At 34.9% G+C, this 6,000-nt stretch overlaps 1 protein-coding gene across 1 annotated transcript in view; it reads right to left on the reverse strand.

The window, feature by feature from the left end:
• LOC141301104 (neuronal cell adhesion molecule-like) overlaps positions 1-5,283 on the reverse strand; it is a 151,662-nt gene extending 146,379 nt beyond the window's left edge. Inside the window, exon 1 of the mRNA XM_073831355.1 lies at positions 5,224-5,283. The gene's annotated coding sequence lies outside the window, so the exon portion shown is untranslated. The remainder of the gene's footprint in view (positions 1-5,223) is intronic.
• Between the last annotated feature and the right edge of the window lie 717 nt (positions 5,284-6,000).

Consider the following 6,000-nt stretch of genomic DNA (forward strand, 5'->3'; position numbering starts at 1 on the left):
CACAGCGCTAACCTGTCAACACAGCGTCCTGTCTGATTAACCTCAAACCGAGAAGACGCCACACACACACAAGAGTCAAATACTGCATTCTGATTGGTCACCAGTGTCATTCTGAGCTCTAATGACAACACATTTCAATGTTAGTTTTGTGTTTCACATAATAAAATCATTCACACTTACATTACCTCATGTCCATTTATTGATTTATTTGTTAAGTGCCCGTGTAAGAAGATCTAATGTCCAGTCAGTCGGTCAGTTTTCATTGGTTAATGATCTTTTGGGCTTCATCAGATCACACTTTACATGATCTAACAAACACCGAACAATTACTGTAACTTCATTTAGAGTTACATTTTACACACAATGTTGTCTATTTTTGCTCTGTTTCACAAAGAAAAATAGTTCCAAATAAAACCACAAGATAACAATGTTTGCTGACTGAATGAATCTATGTTTTTGAACGAATCAATGATTCAATCATCAATTCATTAAGACAGTGGCTGCATCTGAAATTGTATGCCTCCCTGCTATAGATCAGAAGGACATATTAATACTTAAATATTAATATGCATATATTTCAAAGATGCCCGAAAGAGAAATTATAATCAGATGCAAAACAGATGCAATTATTCAAACGTACCCTGAATCAGACACAAAACAGAAATAATGTAAAACACGAAAAGATGAGTTGAACACCATGAAGCATTAATGCTGATACGTAACACACAGCTCTTGATTTACAAATATTACTAGATTGAAAAAGCTCAGTTCTGTAAATGATCTCTGATCAGACTCAGCTCAACAAAACACACTTACACAAACCACAACAACAGCTCTCATGTGCTCTGAGATTGAAGATTTGTGTTGATATCCCTATTGTAATTCTAATCGATCTCCAAGTAAAACTGATCGATCAGACCAAACCGTAAGTCGTGGAGACTTGAAACTTGGAGGGATGGCAGTACTCACACCACCAACAACGACACCAAAGCTCATCCAAATCGGCCAGACGGGGGCGCTACAATGAACAAAAGTATGAAATCGCTCATAACTCCTTAACTGTCATTCATGGGCTCAAGTGTCTTATTTTGTTGGAATTCTGTATTTATGAAAAACCTACTTTTGCAAACTAGTCCTAGGTTTTCACCTGCTTGGAACCCAACCAGTGCAGAAAGATTCTCTGAAGAGCGAATATCAATAATTATAAAAAAAAAAAAAAGTTGAACTTTTGACTCTCCTTCGCAAAGGGACACCAAAACATTGGAAAGGGGCAGGTACACTTTTAGTAAAATGCCTATAACTCCTGAACGGAATGAGATGTCTTCGCCAAACTCAGAACACTTATGTAAGAGCTCAATCTGAGGTCACAGGACAAAAATCGCGGCGCTTGGCCACTTGGTGGCGCTATATGAGGAACAAAAACATAAAAACAGCTGTAACTACCCAACCATTTGTCCTATCAACATGAAAATCGCTGTGCACAGTCTTGGTCCAAAGTGCCACGGTGTCTATAAGGACATTTGCGTATCTCAAAAAATACATGGCTGCCATTGGCCGATGAAGTTTGAGCACTTATTAGATACGGTTAACAGAGGCCAATCGGAATGAAACTCGGTGGGCCTGTTTGACTCACGGCCCCAAAGGTCTGACAACAATTTAAAAGAAATTGGCCACTGGGGGGCGATATAAGATTTTTCAAGGGCGTAAATTATTGTACATTGTGCAGTTTTTTGCACATGCATGCAATATTCGTATCATATGATAGAACTCCTCAACTTTGCCTCTAGAACCACTGCTGAAATCATTTGTTAAGTGATTGCGAAGATGTAAAAAACCTACTTTTGCGAACTAGTCCTAGGTTTTTTGGTCAATCTGTAAAAAAACACTGCAGAACAATTCTCTGGACTCTCTAGGACAATAATTATATATATATATAAAAAAATGAAATTTACCCTTTGGGAAGCTATAAAAGGCTTGTTTAAAAAAGGGGCCTGTCTGAATTTACCCAAAATCCTATAAAGCCTAAAGCTTCACGAAACCTGCTGAGCTCATGCGACAGGTGATTCTAAACAAACATGCACAGTTTTGAGAAGATCAGACCACAGCTGGCGCTATAACAGTTATAAACGTTACAAAACATAATATTTCTATGGTTCATTACGTGGATTTGCCAAAAATGCTTTTTTAAGATGCTGAACTAATGTTCCACCGCAAGACAAACGCATCAGTGCAAATGTACTTCCAGAAACTAACGACAAAACAAACATCCCATAAGAGTTTGAGCTCATCATTGACAGAAAATCATTAAAAAATATGATTTCTAATGATATGGTTAATACTTTTATTCATGAGGGTTGGATTAATCAATGTCACTGAAGATTTCTATTTCAAACAAATGCTGTTTTTTTTTTTTACTTTCTATTCATCTGTGAATCCTAAAAAATAAAATGCATCACAGCTTCTGCAAAAATACTGGACAATGATTTTTGAAGAATCGGACATGTGACACTGAAAGCGAGTAATGATGCTGAAAATTCAGCTTTGATCAACAGGAATAAATTAGAGTTGAACAGATATTCACATAGAGAACAGCTGTTTGGGATTCTAATAATATTTCACAATTTTTACAGTTTTTACTCAAGTAGACGCAGCCTTGGTGAGCTGAAGAGACTTCTTTCAGTCTTCTTTTGACTGCGAGTGTACAATGTTGTGTATAAGTATATGTCAGCTCAGTTCAGGGTCAGTTTATATATCAGTTCAAATCGGTGCAGTTATTTTTGGACTTTAGACTAAAAACCAAAGGAGAGGGAGAAAATCTCCTCAAAAGGCACTTGAAAGTGTTTCTAGAGCAGGATTTGGTGACAAAAGTAGGCCAAGCGGAGCACAGAGATCTGATGAAACGCCGCTAAATATTAATACGACACTCGATTCTTCAGAGGAATCTGCGATGACATCAGGACTCCGTGTGTGTGAGTTATTGTCATCTTTATGGGTTTGCTCAGCGTCAGAATACCCAGCATGCCTCAGCAGCCCACGGGCCGGAATAAATGGCATTCGCGTCCTACGACACGCTTCTTTCCCACGGCACACGGATCATATGCGAGGAGGCCTTCGCTTGTGTCACAAACAAACAAACGCAGCGGCGCACAAACACGTGTCTGCGGCTAATGCGGCCCATCTGCTGGTTCTGGATCGCTGGCGGCCAACATGAGCTCATCATCAGACACACTCCAGTCAGCCACCGTCCCAAATACTCTCCGTATGACTGGAGACGGTTGAGCTGCTATTGTCCCGTCGGGCTGAAACGCTCCGGAGCAGCAGACAATGGAGCGCTCCACTCATTAGCATTGTATTAATTGGGAGATGTGACCCAGTAATGGAATGCAGTGTGAGTGAAGGGGGTCCCCAGAAGTTAGATAAACATGAACGGGACCCTCTTCACATTTGGAAATGTTCATGTTTATAAAAAACATATAAAATTTTCAAAATTTTATTTTTAAAATTCACTTTTTCATTTACAAATCTTAATTTACATTATAAGATTTTTTTATATTATAATTTTATATATACAAAATATATCAAAAATACTTATGTATTTTATATTTTATTAAATATATTTATATGATTAGAAAACATTTTGTTATAAAAAATATTTTATTAACTTTTTTATATATATACACACACACACACACACACACACACACACACACACAATAAATCATAACAATAACAGTATTTTTACATCATTCTTCATTTTAATGTACTTTTTAATTAACATTATAAAATAAAATGTATTATGAAATATTTTTACATTATAGATTTTTTATACACAATTTATCATAAAAATTAATTAGATGCAAATTATATTTTATATTATTATTTTTTTAATTATAATTCATACAATTATACACATTTAGTTAAAAGTTTAGCAAAAAGTTATATAATTGTATTTTTCTTCATTTTTTTAAATATTTATTATAATTTACACAATAATAAATATATTTTGTTCTAAAATTATTTTATAAATTGTTTCATATAAACAATAAATCATACAAATAAACCTATTTTACCCTTTTTTCTTCATGTTCTATTTACACATTTTAACTTACATTATAAAATGAAGTGTATTATAAAATAAATGTTATATTACAGATATATATGAAAAATAAACTTATTTTTACCTCTTTGTTTTTATTCACTTCTTAAATGTACATTTTAAATGTACAATACACTGTAAAAAGTGAACAGTTGGATCAACTTAAAAAAAATACTTCAATTGGTAACACCTAAACATTTTAATAGTTATTTCAACTTTATAATTCATTTATGTGATAAATTAAGTTGAAAGAACTTAAAATGTTTAGGTGTTACCAATTGAAGTAATTTTTTAAGTTGATCCAACTGTTCAATTTTTACAGTGTATAAAATAAAATATTAAATAATATCTATATTCTAGACATCATTTTATACATACAAAATATCTTAGAAATTAGATATAGTTTATATTTTATTTACTTATAACTTATACAACTATAAAAAACATTTTGTTATAAAAATGATTTCATAGATTATTTCATATCATTAAAAACGCATTTTACCTTCTTTTTTCAAAACTATAAATAAACCTATTTCATATCTATTTTTCTCTATAAATACCGCCTAGTCAGAAAGTTGACACTTGAATCTTAAGATACGATTTAGTTTTAAGTTCATAATCAAAACAATTGCTCTAACTCGAGCACTGACTGAAATAACACTCTTGGTTTTCCCATTAAAACCGGACACAAAAAAAGTACGTCATAAATGAAAAAACTCGCACCTGATTCAAACCGCGTGCGCGCCCGCGCTGCACCTGCTCGCGTCACCTGCACGCAACATCACAACTACTACAACACCATCATCACATTACACAACACAACACAACACTGGGTATGATAAACATTATATTTCACACCAGTCTAACCCTGACACTTCAATCCGACGAGACCAACTCACATTAATGAGACCTAATAATAATCACCTGAAACCAACACATCTGAGAATATCAGCTCATAAGAACACCCTGTCCCACATCATATCCCTTAACATCATGTGAGGAGCGACAAACCAGCGATTCGGACACATTTGTCCAGTCCAGCGATCCTGCGCGTTTGACAGCTGCGCGCTCCTGCGCTTTAAACGCGATTCAAGCCAAATATATAAGAACCAACAGCAGCCACTGACCTGATAAAACCCGCTGACTCCTGCTTCTGGTCCGGTTCTGTGCCTGTCTCTGTCTCTGTCCCGCTCTGCGACTGACTGACTGCTGGACTCTCCGCGCGCTCATCTCCAGTAAAAGCTCGCGGAACTCGGGAGCGCGCAGTCTCAAATGCGAGCCGCTCTCTCGGGGACGCGCAGCCAAGGCTCAGCTGAACTGGTACCAGCAGCACATTATAAAACACTCTGACGCAGAGGAGATCGAATTAAATGTCAAATACAAGAGAAAATGCTGAATATGAAATAAAATATATTTACAGATTACTCCATCAAAATTATAGTGTAGTGTTTTTTGTTTTGTTTTTGTTTTTTTTGCAGTTTTCGGCTCATCTGCGTACAAGCATTCCGCTAAAAGACCTCAAAATCGATGTGTATTTATGTTTACAGTTCTAACGGAAATATATTTCAATAATGTTTTTATAACATTCCCATTAAGTTAAACAAATGTTATTTTATTATCTCTCTGAAACCTGTTTGTTTAAAACAACAATAATAATTCTAGGTAAGGAGAGACACTGAATAGGGTGAAACATAACTAATAGTTATCACCTTAATTACTCAGTTGATTGATTACTTTGATAATTGCAAACTTTTTTTGTTTTTCAAGTTTTCTAAAATGTTAGGTTTAAATATGCAAATGATCATTATTTATTGAAATATGCGCTAATCTGCATACATTTCTAGTACAAAAATCTAAACACTGGATGAAGTCAGTTTCAGTTTCTTAGACATATTATAGTCAAA

This window comes from Garra rufa, chromosome 25, assembly GCF_049309525.1.
Source record: "Garra rufa chromosome 25, GarRuf1.0, whole genome shotgun sequence".
Lineage (NCBI taxonomy): Eukaryota > Metazoa > Chordata > Actinopteri > Cypriniformes > Cyprinidae > Garra > Garra rufa.